This window comes from Bemisia tabaci, chromosome 4, assembly GCF_918797505.1.
Source record: "Bemisia tabaci chromosome 4, PGI_BMITA_v3".
Classification (NCBI taxonomy): Eukaryota; Metazoa; Arthropoda; class Insecta; order Hemiptera; family Aleyrodidae; genus Bemisia; species Bemisia tabaci.
In genome coordinates, this window is record NC_092796.1 from 8,253,396 (window position 1) to 8,275,364 (window position 21,969).

Below are 21,969 nucleotides of genomic sequence, written 5' to 3' on the forward strand. Positions count from 1 at the left end.
CTTTCCTGTGTGTATAGCCAGTGTATGAGCCATGGGCATGTTTTTGGAGCGTTGTGAACAGGGCTCATGAGTTAATGCCCACCTCAAGGAGCCACGACAACGGCTTCGTCACTGGCGCTTTATACTTCCCATTCATTTTCATGGCCCGAGCACTGACGAGCAGACCCCATCTTTTCCACTTGCACATGGCTCTGTTTGACAAAAATACATCCATTTCGTTCCCGCAAATATAATGGAGATGTTGCATGTGTGAGGGATTTGCGATTTGACCATTGATTCTTATGTAAAAGTTCGCGAAAAACACGATGGTGCCACTGGTTTTCTCTGAAATCATCTCCCAAGCTCAAAAAAAGCTCTCAAGTTGAGGCCAAAATGGAGGGGATATCCCACCCTACCCTGAGAGTCCACCTCTACATCAAAACAAACTCTCCATGCAAGATAGGGAGCAAATACATTAGCAGGGTTGCCGCTTTCAGTTTGGGACTCCCAAAACTGAAAACTCGGCAACCCTGTCAATGTATTTGCTCCCTATCTTTGCATGGAGAGTTTGTCTTGATGTAGAGGTGGACTCTCAGGGTAGGGTGGGATATCCCCTCCATTTTGGCCTCACTTTGAGAGCTTTTTTTGAGCTTGGGAGTTGATTTCAGAGAAAACCAGTGGCACCATCGTGTTTCTCGCGAACTTTTACATAAGAATCAATCAGTCAAATCGCAAATCCCTCACACATGCAACATCTCCATTTGACAACGCAGTTATCGAGGATGAGAAGAGCAACATATTCCTTTTGGAGATCTGCTCGGAATTTTTTCGGACGGCTCTGAAGAGGGAGTGGCGACAGGACGGGAGCACCCCAACGACTTATGACCACTCGACGCGTGACTGGCGTGAGTTCTCGCAAAATGTCGCGTGCGAGTTTCCACACCTTTTCCTCCTCGTTTTTTTCTTTTTCTCTTGAAGGAGCCCCTCGAGTCCTCGACCCAAGGAGAGACTCCTCGCGAGTGAGAGAAGCAACCCTCCCGGCCTCACTCACGAGCAGTGGCGTGGCGTGCTTTGCGATGTATCGATTGTTATGCCATCAAACCTATGGAAAAGGATCGATAGACAGCGTGTTCGCAGCGAACACCTTAATAATCGATTCTGTACCATAGGTTTAAAGGGCAGAACAATCGATACATCGCAATTCACGCCACGCCACTGCTCACGAGGGCACAATTACCGAGGGCTCAGCAGTCCCCGTCGGAGGGGCGCGAAGAGCACATGATATACTGCTCCTGTCCTCAGGAAGAAACGCCGCATAAGCCTTCACACATTGCCCGATTTTCCTTGATAAAATACGAATTTTTAAAAAAACTGATGCAGGGTTGCCACAGACGGGGAAAACCGGGGAATGTCAGGAAAATTTGTTAAATCACCTTCATTTGCTTTTTAAAATGGGTTTGAGGTTTCGAACAACAAATTTTGCCCGAAAATTATTTTCAATTGGACGTATTTCTATCAAGCAGACCTATGTGCAAGTGAGAAATATGGGGTGTGCTCGTTATTTCTCTGGCCGTAAGAGTGAATGAGAATAATGAAGCGCTAGTGACGTCAGCGGCGAAGAAACCGTCGCCGTTGTGGCTCGAGGGCTACTTTAACTCATGAGCCCTGTCCACAACGCTCTCGTCCCATCCTCGCGGCTCATGAATCCCGTATTCAGTTGGCACATAGGTCTGTTTGATAGAATGTAATATCCCGCTTTTCCAATTCTTCAAAAGGAATTACGCACATTTTTACATTGCTTCTTATGCAGATTTCTAGAGCACACCCCATATTTCTCACCTGCACATAGGTCTGTTTGGTAGGAATACGTCCAATTATGCCCTCTTAACCATCCGTCACATCTTAAATTGTCAAGAATTCCACCAAAATATGTCAGGGAAATGTCAGGGTATTTCATTTTCTAAAATCAGTGGCAACCCTGGGATATTTTTCTCCCGGTGAATATTGCTCGCGATTTAATGCAAAGTATTTAAACATTTTAAGGTAGAATAGCATTTCTTTCCCCCAAATTAAATGCCTTATCGAGGGAAATTTGACAATCTGCAAATGTTTATACGGCGTTTTTCCACAGCACGGCCCACGGTAGGTGTTGGTTGAATAAACTAAGGGTGTCAGATGAAATGTAAACTTTCCGAAATCCACGAGGTACTGTCAGGAGAGAGATTGAAGTATGTGACGGCCAGTTAATCATGTAGGATACAGAATCAAGGTTGATACACTAAATCGTCTGCATTTGAAGAATGACGGAAACCAATTAGAACAAACATTTACAACCAATTATTACCCTCATGTTTGTTTTCGTTTGTTCCAGGTAAGCATGTCGTCTTCTTTCGTTATGTACTTCCTCCAGCCATCTCAACGTAAGCACTTGAATTGAGCACTTACTCATATCCATATGATCCTGCTTCATTGATGCTTTAAAATATAGCCTCATAATTCTTCAATATTTTGCCAGTTACTTAAGATTCAGAGGACAAGGTATATTTTTCAAATCGTGTATCGTAAATACCGATAACAATATTATGTATAATGTAAATAATCATAGCACACCTCATCAGAAAAGCTCATATCTGATATTTTTACACAAATTTATTCACATCTACTCTCTTGAGAAAACATTAAATTTGACAAGGCTAGTGATATTATGACAATGTTGATTAAGAACTCCGCCGAACTAGGGAAGTTCTGCGGGATGAAGAACAACGACTGAACTTGGAAAGTTACACTGAAAATTCCATAGCAGCGGCTGGAAAAGTTAAAAATGAGTTTTTAAACAAGTAAACAGTTCTGTCATTTGTCCGACTACTTGTCATATATTCTGCTCGTCTTATCCAGCGTAATGTAATTTAGCATTGTAAAAGAAAAATAGATACTACAAAGATGAAGAATGTAGGCGCGCAGTCAAGTATCACATTTTAATTACTCAATAAAGTTTTAAAGCCCTAAATGATGTATAAAGCAGGACCAGCAGAAAAAGTTGTCCTTCGGGCCGGAGTTGAACCAGCGACCTATGGATTCCTGTCATGCACCTATCTACAGTCCACCGCTCTGCCAACTGAGCTACCGAAGGCTCTGAACTCGACCGAAATTAGAGTTCTACTCGAAGCAATTCAAGTTTTGCATGGTCGACAGAATTGAAGCGGCTCGTGCACTGTTTTGTCGATGCAGCATTTCAAGATTGCCAGCCGGCGAGTTATTTGAAAAGCACGGATCTTCGATTCCTACCTTACTTTCCGTCCATGCTAAATTCTTAAAAGAGAATCAACGCACAGTTTTTCTGATATTTTCTTTCGTTTTCTTGACTCACATTTGAAAGATTAATGTGGTGATTGCACCATTTCGCGAGGAAAACAGAGCCAAGAAGTTCCAAATATTATAAAAAAAATTTATTAAAGAAATTTTTTTTTTATTAAAAAAAAATTATTTTTGACTCTAATTATAATTTTTGAAACTTCTTGGCTTTGTTTTCCCCGCAAAATGTTGTGTACCCAGCACCATTTCTCCACCTTGTTACATACAGTATTCGGGCCACTGCTCAGTGTTTTTTTCTCATCTGTAGTTATTGCTTACTTGCCTCTTAAACAATTAAAATTTAATCTTGAAACGTTGTCATGGAGATACGCGGTTTACTTTTTGGACTTTTATTTCACATCCTGGATTTAGATTTGCTTTTTTACGCGAATTCCCGGCTTGGCGATGTTATGACAGTGATCGTGGATAACGGGCCAGCTTTTCGAAGAACACCCCCGCATGTTATATCCGAGCTTTTCGCGGTGGAATCGCCTCGGTGCCGACGCCGGCGGACAGTCGGAGCTGAGAATTCCTGAGGGTCTCCGGCGAGGGTTCCCAGTGTTGCCCGAATCCGAAACCCAAAATTTTCCGCCGAAGCCCGCTTCGAGTTTTTTCCAGGCAACTCGGTGCGGTGTCTAGCCGGTCGCTTCCGCTCCTTTGTTCTGGCTTTTTCAGTCTCAAAGCCCCCTCCCTCCTCCCTTCCCCCTTCCTCCGCCGCCGCGTATGCAACTCGAAATTACCTTTTCGCGAACAAAGGCCCTAACGCGTGCACTTGAATATCATAAATGTATGCCTGGAAATGTTGCACGGGTCCCGGACTCCCTGCGGGGAGGTTGCCGAATTTGCCCGAGACTCTCCGAGTTTTTCCGGTGTAGTTGATGGTGAAATGGATGTTCGGTGACGAGTTGGCATCGGTGCATGGCGGGGGCGGGCTGCTTGTTTTCGAGTGGCTTTCCCGCGCGGGGGTGGAAAGCGGATTATTAAGAATTTCCCGCGGAGGTTTTTCGTCTACCTAACCTAACCGAACATTTTGGATTCCTCCAGTCGAGGCGCGGACCGTTTCTCGGAATTTTTTTTCCGAGAAACGTCTCTGTAGCTTTGAACAAGTTTTCAAGGAAAAAAACCTCACAAAAAGTCCCTCTTTTTCCGAAACCCGAGGGATCTATTGAAAGGCGGTTCGAGTAAAACATCTTTTTGAAAAAATCCTTTATTATCATTTTTAGCGCGAGTTCAAAGCTGTTTCTGGCGGTGCAGTGCCAAGTCAACATTTTTTGCACCCATACATGCATATTTAAATGAGACACAAAGCATACTTCGCGAGTGGCCGTACGCAAGTGAACCGGCGCACACGTGGTATTGGACCTGAAAAGCTGGCCAAAACTATTTATCACCAGATATCGCCGAGTTTTAAAAATATTTTACAATCAGTACTTCTTCTTAAGTGATAATATGCACAATTTAACCACCTAACACATCATATGACAATTTGCGGAGAGTTTAAAGAGGGTGCAAGAAGCCCTCCAAAAAGCCTTTAAAAGGACGCAAAGTATCTAACTAAAGCGGTGCATTTAGACGAGTTTCTCCTTCACCTATGGTCTACTTTTCGAAATAAGGACTTTCTATTACCTCATTAATGGTTTTTTTTTAAAACAGCGTAAGTCACTTCAAAATTTTTGACGAAACAGCCGATCTCTCACATTGAGGAGTAATTGTACATTTCTCAAAAAAATTAATATGAATCATTCTAGATATTAGATTTTTGACAGTTTTGAATCAAAATTAGTGCTAGTATGAAAGTGCCGGGACCTCCATATGATGATTTGAGGATAAATTATAAGATGAAAATGAGTTCTATCATAATAAGAACCATTGTAAGGACAGAAAGCACCTGTGAAAATGATTCATTTTGATGGGTTCCTTCCTAACCCATGGTCCACATCTCAAAGTGAGGCACTTCACTACGAAATTCGTAAGAAAACCACATATCTCACTTTTACGAGGCTTCAAATGTGCCTCACAGCGTAATTTCATGGTGCCAGAGGGCCACTTTTAAAGCCCCATCCCCGGGGCCGCATGGACTCAAATTTGTCTGTCAAAGTAAATCATGGCATAAATATGTCTATACTCAAGGATAATGCACGAAGAGATTGTTAGATAACGGATTAAACACTTTTGCAAGACTTTAAAGTGACCCTCCCATCCGCTTTCAAATTATTTTTTTTATCCCTCTTTCGAGGGCGTAGGGGCCAAAGAAACAGGTTGCGTGACCGAATATCACCCAATTGGTACTAAATGGGTCAGAGCTGTTGGAAAAATACAATTTCAGTCGTTAGTATCGACATAATTTTTCCCATTCATGTTTGTGAAAATCGCTCAAAAGTCCATCTTTAAAGTCAAAAATTTCAATTTCCTCAGTTTTCCTCAGTCTGTCACCCCTGAATCCTGAAAATACCCACTTCGGACTATAACATCCCGCCTCAAACTGCTTGAGAACAGTTGAGAGAAAAAAGATATCGGCCTCTGAATTTCGAAAAAAACGTTTACTTTTACATCACTTTTCAACCTCCTGTGAAAATCACTAAAAAAAGAAATTTCGAAAATACTGTGGTTAGTTGTGTAGAATATACCCCTAAGAATGTGTTGCATATCGCCGAACTTCCCTCTTATGATCGCACAGTTGAAGTAAACTGATCGACGAGTAGCGCGCCGAAACATATCAAAATAATCGCTGAGAAATAGGTAACTTCGTGGTCTCTTCGCGGGAAATTGAGCCACTCGAAAAATGGTACATACATGTCTACCAGGGTAAAAAACAGTGTAGATTTCGAATATCACATTGGTTTTCCACTAAAAAAAAATTTAAAATTGAGGTTTTGGCCAGGTTTTTCGGTCAAATACCACAGTGTGCGGCGTGACACAGGAGTCTCAGAATTCGGGACCTGGAAAATGCTTAAAAGTGGCGCCAGCTCTTCCATTTACATTATGACTGTACGCACTCTATGGTTCAAAAGTGGGCACTGTGTGCCAAAGCCAATGCTCAATTCCATGTCTTTCAAATGTTCTGGTATTCGAAACTTGTTTGTTCCAATTTCTCCCACTCCATGACCGTCAAAAATTCCTTTAGAGGGATTTTGTGATTCCTTTTAGATTTTTTCAAAAGTTCTGAGGAAGTTCTGGAAAATGCAAAAGATCCGGAACATTTTGAGAATTTCAAAAGATCCGGACCATTTCGACAATTTCCAAAGATCCGGAACATTTCGACAATTTCAAAAGATCCGGAACATTTCGACAATTTCAAAAGATCCGGAACATTTCGAAAATTTCTTAAGTTCCGAAATTCGGAACTACCAGTAGTTCCGAGAAATGGGAGCCCTGCTGTGTTCTGGCAAATCTCCTGATTATTTTCCAACTCAGAAATGAATGAGGAGGCGGGAGAAATGAAATTCAAGGCTCTCAAAAGTTGGTAAAAAGCGGACTTCGCTCAAGGGAGGATCGGTTTTCGGTAAGTGCCGAGGCTAACTCATTATTAGAGGAGTCGTGAGCAGGGTTGCCTCACGAAAATAAATAAAAAGAGAGCTTGATTCAACCACCGGAAAAAGCAGTTTTGCTCCCGAACTGGTGTCCCTGTGTATGCACTAAACGCGAAGCGCTAATTAAATAATGGGGCAACTATACGTGAAATGTTTCTGAATCGCGAAAGAGTCTGAATGGCGCCTCTCGGAGATGAAAATTTTCTGCGGGTAGTTTCGTGGAGTTTAAGTTTGAAGGAAAGTTTGCATCTTGCGGAATCGTTTTTTTGGTCGAAGGTTCCGGAACTTGCAGCTGTCGGTCATCTCGTTTCTAGTTTTGAATATTAAAGCTCAAATACTTGGATGCCGTCACAGGATCTTCATTAAAAAAAGCTTAATTTGAGAAATGTGAGCAATTTGGAGGCCGAAGAAGTATGCTGCCGTGCTAAGAAAGAATGCCGTATGAGCCTTCAGATGTTGCCATGTTTCCCTCAATTGAGGACGAATTTACGTGGAAAATTGTGAATATTTTTCTTTAAAAATGTCGGACAATTTTGTTCATAATTTACTCTAAAATGTCTAAAAATTTCAAGGAAAAATATGCATAACTTTCTTGAAAAATATATGTTTATCTGGGGAAATTTGGCAACTCTCGAATGTTCATACGGCGTTCTTCCTTAGCACGGCAGTATGATTGTCGATGCATCGGCAAACGGTTTGAATGAAATACACGTCTCCACTTTCCACCTACACATTAAACAATGTCCTTTTCTATTCTATAGCTTTTCACACATAATTCTGCTCTCCTCATAAATTCTACCCCTTATCTTTCGCTCGTACGTTTCAGGAAAACCAATCATTAACCTTGAAATATAAGCACTCAAACGATCTGTTTAACTATCGGTAGCAGGTCCGGCGATTGGTCTTTCTAGTTCTCTATTTCTTTTTTTGTAATGTGAGCATCAAATCTGAAGTCAGAAATAAATTATCAACTTGATCAGCTGGACCATGAATTTTGAGTTTATTGGAGGGTAAAATGGCTCAACGCGCTGTTTGCTTTTTAACAGGCTGAATAAGTTAGAGGAGAGGAAGGGATGGGATCTTCTCAGTACCCCAAGTAGGGCTCTATTTCTGCTCTCGAGTTTATGAATTTTTTCCAACCTCGAGTTATTGTCGTTTGAACTGAGCAGAAAGAAAAAAAATCAATTTACTTACTTTAGTGGGCTCTCGAAGAGACAAAATTGACGGGCTCTATTACATTTAACACAACCTTCCGGGAACTCTTAAAGCGAGCAGCTTTCAAACAGTGGCGTGGCGTGAATAATCGATTATCGATATCTCGCCATTTGAAACTATGGTAAAGAATCGATTACTAAGGTGTTCGCTGCGAACACCCCGGTAATCGATCTTTTTTCGTAGGTTTAAATGGCATAACACTCGATATATCGCAATTCACGCCACGCCACTGCTTTCAAACATGATCCGCGTCGCGTCGGTCCTTCTCAGAACAACAATTCTTTCGCAGCTTTGAGTTTTGAACAATATCGTCCGAGCCAAGTGCGCCCTTTTTTTACTTTCCTCAGAATTTTTAAATTGGGATTCCACACTTTTTATCAACTAATCGGACTGCCGCCGCGCCGGATTTTCCGCTTTTTAAATGTTTTCAACGGTTCCGAATGCTCTACGATTGGTCACTAGATGGGTCAGTTGCGCCAGTCGGAATATAATTTCTCGATTATTCCGCTTTTAGATTGGCATAAACTGGTCAGGCACACAAGTTACTTGCATTTTGGATAAGATGATCGATTAAAAAATCTAAACGTGGAACACGCATTTTGCAATTGGGAACTAGTATTTTTGGTTCATTTTAGGAACAACGCACGTGGGATTTGTTCGCCAATGCAGATAGCTGATTTTATGATTGAGGCAGAAAAAGTAGCTCCACATTGCAAAATGCAGTGTAATAGCTAGCCCCTTAGGTCATCTCGGTTTCTCAATTGGACTAGATTTTGCAAGGAGGAACTAAAATATCTGGCTCATACTTAAAAACACCTAACTGCATAGGCAAACTAATGGCATGTATGTCGTTTCTAACATAAGCCAGAAAACATAGCTCCTAATTGCAAAATGAAGTCCAATTGGGCCTCTGTAAATGATGGACGCCCGCGTGTGTCGGTGTTTTAGCAAAAATCGGAGGCAATTCTTACAAAATAGATTTTAAATATATGAGGGTGTCTTTTCGGCACCTTCGAAACAGGCGCTCGTGTATATTACAAAGCCAGCTCATGCTCTAACGAGATAACAAGTGAAATACGAGCGAGAAACTCAGTGCTCCTTCATCTCGGCGCTTATGCAATTTGAGCTTCTTTGATGTTGAAATAATTGTATCAGTTATACTTTGCGGCGTGTGTCGCAAGGAACGGTAAACCTGCGGGGGCAGAAATCACACCTCCATTATTTTGAAGTATGTGGGCTCAACATATTTACGAAGATATCTTTGAAAGTTGGATCATTTCTACTTCTTAACCACTTGCACAATCGAGTCGATTGTATTGGGAGTGTTCAATCCTTGCGGTTGCATCTCTGCCCATCTAGGAAATATTTGAAGAGAAGCAACTTTTACTTTTAACCCTATATTAGGAAAGCAACCCGTAAAATCAACGGTCAACGGGATCGCTCTGTAATATTACCGTGTTTTCGGTAATTTGATCCTGTTTTCGTTAATTTTACCGCGTTTCCGATAATTTTATTGTATTGCCGGTCATTTCATCTCATTTCCGATAGTTTTACAATACCTCCGACCTCCAGTTATCTTACCGTGCTGTAAAAAGTTCCCCCTGTTTCGAGTAAGTCTACAATCATTCTGGTTATCTAAAACCGTGGTTTATGTAATTCTTTCATGCGCCTGATAATTTTACTCTCTATTTTGGCAATTTTTCCGTAATACCGGCAATTTTCCTAGAAGGCAGGAAGTTTGCTTGTGTTTCCAGTAATTGTTTTATCGATTTTTCGGGAATTTCGTCTTGTATTTGGTGATTTTATCGTGTTTCCGGTAATTCGTAATGCCGGTAATCGTGATGCACCGCGCATCTGGTAACGTTACAGGGGTTTTTCTGACCCACAATGCCGTAACGTGAATTTTCCGGGTTTCATAGTTCGTCGTCCTGTCTTTTGAACTTTCGCTTGCTGCGCGTTTTCTCGCGGGCAGCACTGGGCAGCCGGAGCCGGACGGAACGGCATGGCAGTCCAATTACTTCCTCGCGCTCGTTTGATGCCCCCTCCCCCCTCCTTCTCTCCCCCCCCCCCCCCCCCCCCCGGTGTTCGCCCTAAAACAAAGAAAGTAATGACCCGGAGTTGTGTTAGATTGCGACAAAAAACGAGGATGCTGCGCAGGGCGAAGCAGGTGCCGGGACGAGGGAGGGAGGGAGGGAGGGCTAGCGTCCAGTCGCAATTTCAGAGCTGTCCACTAGAGAATAATTGGTCTCCTGCTCCAATCCTCGCTCTTCGAGGTAAGATATTCTCAGGGCTTTCAGCAACCGAGCAAACCATGGGATAAACTGGAAATTCCGGAAGGAGGACCCGAAACGTAATCGGAGACATTACACAGTTGAACATGGGATATTTTTAACTTTTGATTGTCCGCATGGTTGTACAGGGTGTCTACAAGTCCGGAATTTCCGGATAGTTCGGAAATAGTACTGATTTTTTAAGGGCGGTCTGGAAGTAATGAAAAAGTGCTGAAATTCCATTAGAAGGTCCTGAATTTTTTATTTTTTTTTCGCAATTTAAGAGAGAAATGCAAATTTTTGAAAATTTTGGAATTTCGTCAAATGGAGGCACTGAAAAAGTATTGATTTTTTCCGCTGAGGCGGTACTGAATTTCTCTGGAATATACTGAAATAGTACTGTAAAATTACTGATTTTTTAGCCATCCTGTTTTAGTAGACACGTGTTGTAGTGCTAATTTCTGCATCTTTCATCATCGTGCAAACCGGGGATGGTTCGAGAGAATGATATGGATAATTTGTCTAATATTTTTATCAATTTAATGTTGCACTATTATCAGTACCTTCTTTTAAGGTTGTAGAATCATCAAAGCTCAAAAAATTTAGAGCTTCTAATAAAATGTAAAATATAATAAATAAGCAAATAAAACCCAGAGAATTTGAAATGCAGAAAATACATAGAGCCCTTTATAACAACGTTCTTCTTGTATTTCCGACGACTCGTATTGTTTAGAGTTTCCTCAACCGGTCCTAAAACTATTCGGGCAGCTTAAGCACCCGGAACTTTCGGCCTCTGAACCCGGAACGGACGGTACGCGTATACAGCCTGTAACTTTTTTTTTCAGTGTAAGGGGTAAAATGGTGGATTAACTATAAGGTTTCTCGTGGGTTCTCGTGGTTCGTTAGTCTATTACTTATCCCCTTTCTCCAATGCAACTACCCGCCTCTACCGATAGGATCCCTCTATTTTCCCTTTGTCTTCTTCGTCTATTAATTTCAATTGGACGTATTTATGGTGAAAGAAACTATGTCTCACGCAAATCCTATGCACATAGTTCCTTTTAGCATAAATACATCCAATTATCAGCCAGCTGCCGCGTTAAATGGTTTCCGAAGACAAACGCTTCACTGAAGAGTCGAGGATTTTCGAAAGAGAAAAGAACAAAAATGGCTAAACCGCTGAACTCGATTCGGCTCGGGGTCGATTTTCCTTGATCAATGAATTCCTATCTCAGCAACGCTATTTATCCATGAAGGTCATTCGATAACTAGATCGACCCGCAGGGTAGGGAAAGAGCGGGTGGTTTCAATCAACGCAACGGATGTTAGAGTCTATATTCGCCAATTTTCCGTGTCGGTCGCCGGCGTGCTTTGCGATATATCGATTGATCTGCCATTTAAACCTATGGAAAAAGATCGATTAACAGGGTGTTGGCAACGAACAGCTTCATAATCAATTCTTTACTATAGATTCAAATGGGGAAACATCGAGAATCGACCATTCACGCCTCGGCACTGATGGCCACCCTCCGCCTACTCGCCTCCCTTCCCTTTGAGACAAGGCATTGACTTGGAGAAAGGGGAGATCAAACGATATTAAGACAGAAAATGGGGCAATAAAAATGGATTTCCCTCCGAGGGACATTCAATAGGCTCCGATCCCAGCCTTAATAAGACCTTATTAAGGCGCTTTAAGTAAGTTTGCGGCGATTAGATGCTTCCAATCTCGAAATTTTTCTCTTTTCGAGGAGGAAAAGACGCGGAGGAGAGAGAGGAGATCGAAAATAGGAAAGAACAAGGTCGGCCGAAAAGCAGTCAAGCCGTGCCTGAGTTTGAGAGTAATCAAGTTAGCTTCAAATCAAGTTAGGATAGGATGAGAGCTCCATTAAACGCTCAATGACTAATGCTCCCGTGTTAAGGCAAAACATCCGCTACAAGCAATTAGGTGTTGCTAAACGTTCCCCGATACGATTATCAATTCCCAGGAATCTAATGGATTGTTTCCCTTAAAAATGTCAGGTGCGCTAGATTAAAATGCCAATAAATTCCCTGAAAATGATACAGGAAAAATTAATATATGCAGGGTGTCTACAAATCCGGAATTTTCGGAAAGTCTGGAAAAAGTCCCGATTTTTTAAGGGGGGTCCGGAAGTACCGAAAAAGTGCGGAAATCCCGCAAAAGATCCGGAATATTTTTCATTTTTTGGTCATTTTTGTCTCAATTTGAGCGAGAAATTCAAATTTTTCGAATTTCGTCAAATGGAGATAATGAAAAAGTACTGAATTTTTCTATTGAGGAGGTACTGAATTTCTTGAAAATTTACTGAAAAATTACTGTAAAAGTACTAATTTTTGGCCCACCTGTCTTAGTAGACACCCTGCGAAATGTATTTTTCAAAAAGAAAAAAATCGCAAAAAAAATATTCGTGGAAACGTAGCAACATCTAGGAGTTCATACGGTGTATTTCCTTAGCATGGGAGATAGGAACAAGATGATGGGTGATGGTTTCTGAAATCAATACGAAGCCGTTTCAACGCAGATTGCACCGGATTGTTTTCTGGGCAGCAAAGCCTCCTTCTTATAGATAGACTTTTCTTTAAAAAAATAAATAAATAAATAAATAAATAAATAAATAAATGAATGAATAAAAGAGTCAAAAATGAAAACATTAGTATGTCCATTGGCTCTAAACGATTATGCACGAGCACTTCTCCCAAGCTCATTCTTTTCAAAGCATGTAAAGGAGGGATGCTGAACGGAGGATGTTACATTGCGCGGCTGTGATAGTGAGCTTTTAAGAAGCGAACAAAGCAGCGCTCGGAAACAATGAAAGACGAGAGTGTTAAATAAAGAAGTGGATGGCGTAATGCAGCGATTTTCCTGCTGCTTAACGTTAGTGCCTTGGCATTTAAAGCTATGGCAGCTTTGAATTAATCCGGGAAAACTTGACGAGGGTCATCAAAATGGAGAGAAGCGTCGTAATTTTTGTGCAGCCCGCCGTGTTCGGCGTTACCCATGTTGCCACTTCCCACCTAAGACACCCAAGAGGACATTGATTTTCTGCTCTGTTTAGCGAAATTCGCCTAACGTGTTGTGGTCCTACTTACACTAGCACTGACCATGAAATTTATTAGTCGTGCATAGCCTCCGAAGACCCGGAGCTTTCACAATTTTTTCTAGTGCCCCAGTCCTGAGTCTAGTTTAACTTTTCTCATTTTTACTTTTCACACGTACAAAAATCGTAAGAGACAAATCCGTCTCCCTTTTGTAGCGTAAAAAAGAACATGAGAGCTCGCCTATAAGTTATTTAATGGTGTCTGTGCAGCGCTGTGGCGACTCAAATTAGAACTTGAAATGGAGAGTCGATTTGCCACTGGGTCTCTAGCACCACTGAAGTAAATGGAAGGATGTCTTGCCCTGGGGACTTAGGAGGATAAGGTCTCCCAGGTAATCTAGGAACCAGTGCTAGACCTCTGTAAGTGATAATCATGCATCTGATTTCGTTTAATTGCCTCAAGATAAACATAGGAATATATTATTGGCTACTAGATCTCCTGGGGATCATTTGTAATCATGGAATATAGTAACCCCCTTATATTTTTTTCGCCGTCTGAAAATTCCATTATTTGTCTGAAAATACTATACACACGATGATTAACTTTTTTGAAGATTTTAATCAAATTAAATTGAGGGGACTGACTTGTACTCGCATTTTCAAAATTTCCGAATTTTATTGAGAAATATAGTTTCACCCGCTTGAAAAGCCACGAGTCTCAGACATCGTGCCCACTAAAGTTGCGCGCAACACAATCACAACATCTTTGTCGTCAGGGGTGGAGTACTGTTCAAGGTCAGGCGAAAAATAAGTCAGAATCCGTCAATCAAAGTTATTCCAGAAAAGGAAGGTTACTACATAATATTTTAACTTCGGGTGTGTTTTTTTCATGGGGATATACTCGGCTCAAGACTTATGACTTAAAACCATCGTGACACAGGAACCGCACAAACAGAAATCTCGAATCAAGAAGTTTATTTTCTCAGAAAACGAGGTAGATATACGTTGAAATCAAAGTTTAAGACGTCGCCTTGAGGTTTTGTACGGGAATCGTAACGATTTCCGGCACACTGTGACGACAGTGTTACTCATGAATGATTTAAATATTCCCCCATTAAACTTTTGCACCGAGTTAATGGCAGCAAATTTAAAAGCTTACCCTTGTACCGTTTCCCTCTCTAATGCATTTTTCGATTATTTTCTCCCACCTTTCGAGTTGTTTGTTTGCTTTTCTGCTGTTTATCGTTTTGATGGATGTTTTTAAACCAGTGAGAAGAGGCCTTAATGCCCTCCTCAGACGTCGGAGCTGACTAGATCTTAAATTGAAGTTAGAAACGCAAAGTTGTGCGCCATTCAACTTATTTTTTGTTTAAATTGTGTATGGGTACGCTTGAAGTTTCCAAGGGCTTTTGTTTTTTCATTTTTTGTTGCAGGTAAACCCACACTGGAAAAAAACACATTGGATCTAGAGTCCAGACTCTTGAAAACATTGACAAGAAAAAGGACTCTTGATTTTATCAGATTTAAGCTCAAATCAAAAGGAAATCCGCTCAAATTAAGAGGCTTGGTTCTTGATTTAAGCTTAAATCTGATTGAATGAAGAGTATTTTTTCTTGTTGATGTTTTTAAGAGTCTGGACTCTAGATCCAATGTGTTTTTTTTTTTTTCCAGTGCAGATTTTCTCCTATGATTGAAAACTCATGCCATTCTATTGATTACATGAGTGCTTCTCTTTTTGAAAAATTAAGATATTTTAATTGAAAAGAGTTTTCTGCAAAAACGGCCTAATCCCTTGTAGCTCTGATTGCTTCCATTTTTCAGTATGCTAATTTACTATAACAAAGAGCCCCACTTCTGCTATTTTCAAGTCCGCAAACAATTTTCTCGCGTGATGGCGGCATTGTCAAGTCGCAACATTAAAAATTCGATAACTTCTGAACCGATTGAGTTATTGATCTGCGGTTGGCGCTAAACTTCTTCATAAAGGTTTGTTTTATGTATCATCTCACATGGAACGTCACATTAAATTGATGATTTACCTCCATTTTTGGATTGTTGATCCGTCGAATTTTGCATGTTTGTACCCAAAAACGCCATTTTTTTATTTAAACAAAGCAACTAGAGCTACGGGGGATTTGGTCGTTTTTCCATAAGGCTCCTTGAATTTTCTGCTCCCATGGAAACCATAGTCTACTTGAATCAAATCGCGCAATACAACAGTTTTGGCAGGTTCCAAAATATGCAATGTTCCTTCCTCACTATGGTCGTTCAAAGTATGAACAACGTGCCACATCTGAGCCGAAGCGCCGAGATCGAGGTTCTTTTATTCACGTGCTGCGAAAAATGGCGCGGTAACGCATAGTGTAAGATTTAACTCGCGTAGATTGTGGGGTTTTTTAATGAGGGGGAAGTTTGTGTTTATGAATTGCAAAAGGGTGATATTTTTGTTAGTAGTTACTCTCTGTAATTTTCTTTGCACTAATCTCGTTCTACGTGAAATTTCAACAAGGAGGCACGTACCATAAGGCTTAAATTCGCACCTTGTCTACTGTAGAGTCCCTGTATACTGAGAGTTAAGACAATGTGAATCCATTTCTGATTGATTCCCGTATTTTAGGCCTCCACAGTGTCACAAGCGGGAATAAAGATTACATTTTCAGTAATTGCAAAGATTGTAGTCTGGAATGGACCGAGGAATTACGGGTTCGGCAAGAAACAAATGGAATGAGAGAAGGGACGGAGAAAGGAATTTGAGAATGAGCCGATCAAAGATTACGAAAAACGTTCAATTTGTGTAATCTTTATTCCCGTTTGTGACTCCATGAGGGGGTGTTGTCTTAAGTATAAAGGGGCTCTAGTCTAGTGGTCCATCCGTCGCGGCCCCGGCAAAGAAGTTACCTATCCAAGCCCTTCCTCCACCCCTTGTGAAGGGGGTGGGAGTGATGAACCCTGAATTTAAACACATTATGATGTCGGGCGGAATGTGGACGGCTGAACCGCGGCGAACACCTGCTGCGGAGTCAAAGCTCGGCTAACACGACCCGTATCACGACCGAGACGCGGGCAGATCCGCAACCGCAGCCGAAAGGGCCGCGAGGTGAGTGCCGAGATCATCCCGGACCCCCGGCAACCCGCCTCGACGTCTCGCAGTCTCGTCCGCCACCCTCGACCCCCGCCCTGCCCCCTACCTCCGAGCTGGCAGTCGCGACGCGCCACGGCAGGGTGGGAACTAAGTCGTCTGCCGCGGCGCCGGATTATCCACTCAAATGAACTACGTTCTGCAATGAGGAACTGTTATTTGGACGTATTTATGGTAAATGGAACTATGTGCAATACTGGAAAAAAACACATCGGATCTAGAGTCCAGACTCTTGAAAACATTGACAAGAAAATATACTCTTGATTCAATCAGATTTAAGCTTATCTCAAAAGGAAATCCGCTCAAATTAAGAGGCTTGGTTCTTGATTTAAGCTTAAATCCGATTGAATCAGGAGTATTCTTTCTTGTCGATGTTTTTAAGAGTCTGGACTCTAGATCCAATGTGGTTTTTTTCCGGTGAAGTGATAAGATGGGGTGTGCTCGTTAGTTGAGGGCCATAAGAATGAATGGGGCTTTAAAAGCGCTAGTGACGTCAGCGGCAACGAAGCCGTCCCCGTCGTCCTTCTCGCTCGTCTTCAACTCATGAGCCCTGCGGGCCGATTATTGAAATTGATAGACAAAGCGATAGACATAGGAGACATAGGGAGTATGGAGCGATCCTATTGGTTGAAATGGGTGGTTCCTATAGACTAAGGGAGAAAATGATGGACTAACTATCGGTTCCCTCGTGGGTTGCCGTTACTTAGTCTATTACCTACCTTCTATGTCCATTCCAACCACCCGCTTCCACCAATAGGATCCCTCCATATCACTTTTGTCTTCTTTGTCTATAGATTTGTCTATCAATTTCAAAAATCGGCAGCTGTCTACTATTAGAAAGGTGTCGTGAACCAGAAAGAGAGATACGGCTACGAATGTGGCTGCTAAAATATTGTTTCTCGAAAGGTTGGCAACATCGTGACAGTGTGACAAAATTATCTTGTTCTTTAGATATCACACGATTCCATGGGCAGAAATAGGGAGAGGGGGGCTGGGGGGCGGCCCCCTCCACAATTCTGTTCGGCCCTAAATATGAGTAAGCAGTTAGCTGTTTCGTCTTTCTTTTCTTTTCATTTTAGCAAAATATTTGTTTTCATGAGAGTTTAATTAAGATGAATTAAATTAAAACTCACCATAAGATACGATATGTTCAAAAACAAATCAGAAAAATCTCTGACATCTGTAATATTTAACCATCTAAATTGTCATTGGGAATAGCTTAAAATTATTCTCGAGACGTTCCAATTTTCAAAAATTTTCCGGGGGAGTCCGTCTCTGCAGCTGGGGGAGTCCGGAGTCCCCTTAGACCCCCCTTAGCCCAAGTTCTACATCCTCCTATGTCCTTCTTACTGAAAATTCCTAGTTCCGCCCATGCACGATTTTCACCAAGTTGAAAGGCTGCGGAACCGCCATTGACTCATAAGTTCTCAGCGGTTTTTCTAGGTATGCGATATTCTCTAAGAAGTCCTGTGATTTTTACCAAGTTTCAGGAACCTCAGATCAATTTCTAACGCACTGGGGCCCTCCAGGGTTTTAATCTCTGGAAGGATGTGTATCATACCATTAAGAAAGTGAAGCTTAGTCGGCTGGAAATGGATTTTTGGAATTTGCTCAGGGTGACTAGAATCGTATATTGAGGGAGCACGATTGGAAGTAACTTCTCATGTTGCGAGTAAACTGGTAAAATGAGGAAAATGCCAGTTGGTTTTGTAAACATCTTGCATTTTCTAAGTTTGTCTTGTTAAAAGGCTATGAACGAAGTGCTGTCGCAAATCACTTCACATACTTCGTCGTTCTTTGAACGTAACTCCATCCAAATGTTGCAAAATTGACCAAATCAATCAAATTTTTGTACAGGAATACGACTGGGCAAACGTGTTCTAACATAAATCGTAAGGGAATCAATCTTGTGTACGAATTCTCACCCTATCTACTAGTCCGTCCCGCGATTATTGCAAGGCGAGCTCCAATAATCGCGCCGAATACAGTGCGGCCGGCGTTAAAAGTATATAAGAGGCCGCAAGACTTTAGGAACACTTCACGCATTGCGCCGAACAGTGCGATCGGCGTAAAGCCCATATTAGCGCCTACAGGACTGCATGAATACTTCTCGCATCACACGAAACGCAGTGCAGTCGATCAGTTGGCGTGAAACGCGTATTTTCGCCTTCAATACTGTATAAATGCTGCAAGACTGCGTGTCATCATTCTTGACTTTCTGCTCCAAGTTTTATTGGTCCGTCCGAATCGACCCCTTCCTGCCAAGTGCGACTCACCGTGCGCGAAATCATGCAACAGCTCTATCACACGGATTGCGCATCGCATTTCACAGCTCCTCACTCCTGTCCCAGCCTGTCCCTCTCGCGTCAGCGTCGCCCGAGCCAGGGACGAGCGCCCGAACGTCAGGGGGGAGGGGGAGGTCGGCGAAGGGATGCGCTCAAGCACCCTTCAGCTCTTGACTTCTCTATCCCCACCGGGACCGCTAAGCGTAGCCAGACCAATCCTTCTAGACAAATGATCACTAAGCGTCCCCGGTAAATCTCCTGTTTTGTTTTCCCTTTACCGTCTGCATTTTTCGCTCTTACTAAGCTGCGTCTAAATGTTGTACGAGTTCGGAAATCTCTCCACACAATTTTAAAGTAGGGTGCGACAAGTTCGTGGAAAATCAAGCGAATTCTTGGAAAGTCAGTATAGTTCGCGCAACCACGAAATGGGTTCGTGTCGCCTCGGAAGACTACTCTGAGGCATGGAATCATGAAACAATTCTCCTGCCGAACTTATGTATAAGTGGTTTTCCTCCCCTCTCTCGGAAGTGGTGCCTTGCCAGTGGCTAGCACACCGGATAGTCATCCATGCGATCAGATTAGGTTCTGGAGACTGGGCACAAGTTTTTAACGAAGTCACAGATTTTCAACATAAAGATTCGGTCGATTTGACACAGGAAAAACTAACATAAAAAAATCAATCAAAAGTTTGTGTTACTTCGTGCTCGTGCTTCGTGTTTGTGCTTTTCGATCACAGAAGAGCATCCTCAGAGGTATGAATATTGCAAATACAATGTTGTGGTGAAGTGTACATGTTTGTTAGATGGTTGATGGTTTGTTTCTATCAACCATGTACACTTCACAACATTGTATTTGCAATATTTATACCTCTGAGGATGATCTTCTGTGATCGGAAAGCTTCAGGTAAAATTGAACATTAGTTCATTTTTATACAAAAAATGCAGTTTTTTTGGCTTTAACTTTCTTGTTATTATTGTCCTCATTATATTAACTGCTATCTGCAACATGTTTAATAAATTTTATTCGATAAAGCACAATATACGATAATCGAATATACGAATAAAGTAGGAGATTTAATAAAAATATAGGTAAACACGGCTAAAAAAAAGCCGTTATCACGTAACGCTGGGGTCAGGTCGCCACTCAATTTTTTACTTGTTTTTATGTGTTTTTGCAGCTGAAAATGAGCTGGTAACAGCTTGAAACGTCCTGCCTTTTAGTGTTTTTAATTTTTTAGCCTTATTTACCACATTTTTATTAAATCTCCTTCTTTAAATTTTATTCTAGGTACAACAAATGAATGCCTTTTTCCGCTACAATATTCAAGTTTAAGTAATCTGCAGCAGAGCAGCGCAGACCGATCAAGTACCAACTAAGTTAAAACTTGTAGCTAAGTTCTTCTCGAGGTGCTTGAAGATGACCTTTGTCTCCGAAAACCTCGACTTTTCTAGTTTCGCGGGTTCGGAGGACTCGCGGTTGGACAGATGTCTGCGGAATCCACTTAAAAGTTTGGCAACTTGCTCGGGCTTTATTGCTTATTCAAGGGCTCTTGCGCCGCCGCGCCGCGCCGCATCCCCGTTTCCAATGTATTCATGACCCTCACGATAGTATTCAACTCCAAATACATAATGTAGCGACTCGAGTGTTTTTTCTCGGTGTCTGGACCGAAGAAGTTCGACGAATACACAGGGCTCGCAAATGAACCTGCACGGAATATGAAAGGATTCAACGCTGGAAGTTTGTAATGAGTCAATTGCGATTGCAGGGTGTCTAGCATCAGGATTTTCCCGATTCCATCAGGATTAGAGGTCAATCAGGATTTAATCCCGATTTCATTAGGATTTGAGGAAAAATCGGTCGTAAAATCAGGATTCAAGAAAAGTCGGCCGTCCGCTTATTTCCCGTTAATTATCCGTTATCCGTCCGTTTTCTCCGCAAAAAATCAGGATTTGATCAGGATTCGGGAAAATGATAAAATCAGGATTTAGCAATCAAAAATCAGGAAAAATCAGGATTTCATCAGGCTTTCCGAAAATGAAAAAAAACTAGACACCAGGCTCAATTACGATTGTCGCAAAATCGTATTTTGATTATTTTAAACTATAAATAGCACAAAGAGAATAATATCGGTCCGAAAACCAAGTTTCCTCGTCCAATGTTAACGGAGATATTACCCTCCAAAAAACACTCCGTATGACGCCATTCCATTGTGATTTCATACGTATTTTAAGTCCAGCAGCCTCTGCAAATGTGCGAATCACTAATCGATGAATCTGAGGTGGAAGAAACTATGATTTGTGCTACCGCGGTTAATGACTTCGTATACCTCGAACGGCGAGATCTCTGTTAATATTGGGTGTAGGATATAGGAGCTTGGATGTATTTTATTTTTATTTGCTAATCTATACGCTTAAATCATCAAAACACGATTCTGTGACCAGCGCAACTGACCCATTAGTGGGTCATCCGACAGGGTGTGAAACTTGGACCCACAATATATGTTTAGTCTTTTATCGAAATTTTCACAGAATATGATGAACGCATGAAAATTTTCCATAGTTAATTCACACGCTAGAATACAACGGTTTTTGTCTACTTTAATTTACTCTTTCCACTCCCATCAAAATGAGAGTCTACTCGAGTCAGATCAAGCATTAAACCAATTTCGGTTCGGTAATCCAGAATTGCACGAAAGGTCTAAAAAAATATACGAGGATTGCGCGAATAGAAACCTTACCATCTGCTATAGGAATGCGCGAATTTAAAATGAAGTTAATTTAAGGCACAAGTTTGGCGGAACAGAGAACAGTCGAAAAGGAAACGCATTTTTATGTTAACGCTAGTCTAGCTTAGTTTTTTGACAAGTCATCGATGCCATACCTCCTGATGATAAATGAAGTGACAAGATTGAATAATGATCGTGGGTATAAAGAACGTTCCTACCTTTTTTCGAAACAAATACTTAATCGGGTGAAACGCGGCAACGTCGGAATGCTCATACGGCGCTGTAACACAACATGGGCCTTTCATTTAAGTTCCATTATTTGATGCCGCGATTATTTTAACGCGAGCTTCAATAATCGCGCCGAACACAGTGCGGCCGCCGTTAAAAGTATATTAGCGCCTGCAAGACTTTAGGAACAC

The 21,969-nt window shown here is 41.6% G+C and overlaps 1 protein-coding gene and 1 non-coding gene across 2 annotated transcripts in view; one reads left to right on the forward strand and one right to left on the reverse strand.

The window, feature by feature from the left end:
* The window catches only part of timeout (circadian regulator timeout), a 285,339-nt gene that overhangs the window by 214,380 nt on the left and 48,990 nt on the right, over positions 1-21,969 (forward strand). The window lies entirely within an intron of this gene.
* TRNAY-GUA (transfer RNA tyrosine (anticodon GUA)) lies at positions 3,020-3,109 on the reverse strand. Its single transcript is given in 2 exon segments — positions 3,020-3,055; positions 3,073-3,109. It is a non-coding gene; the product is annotated as a tRNA-Tyr (tRNA).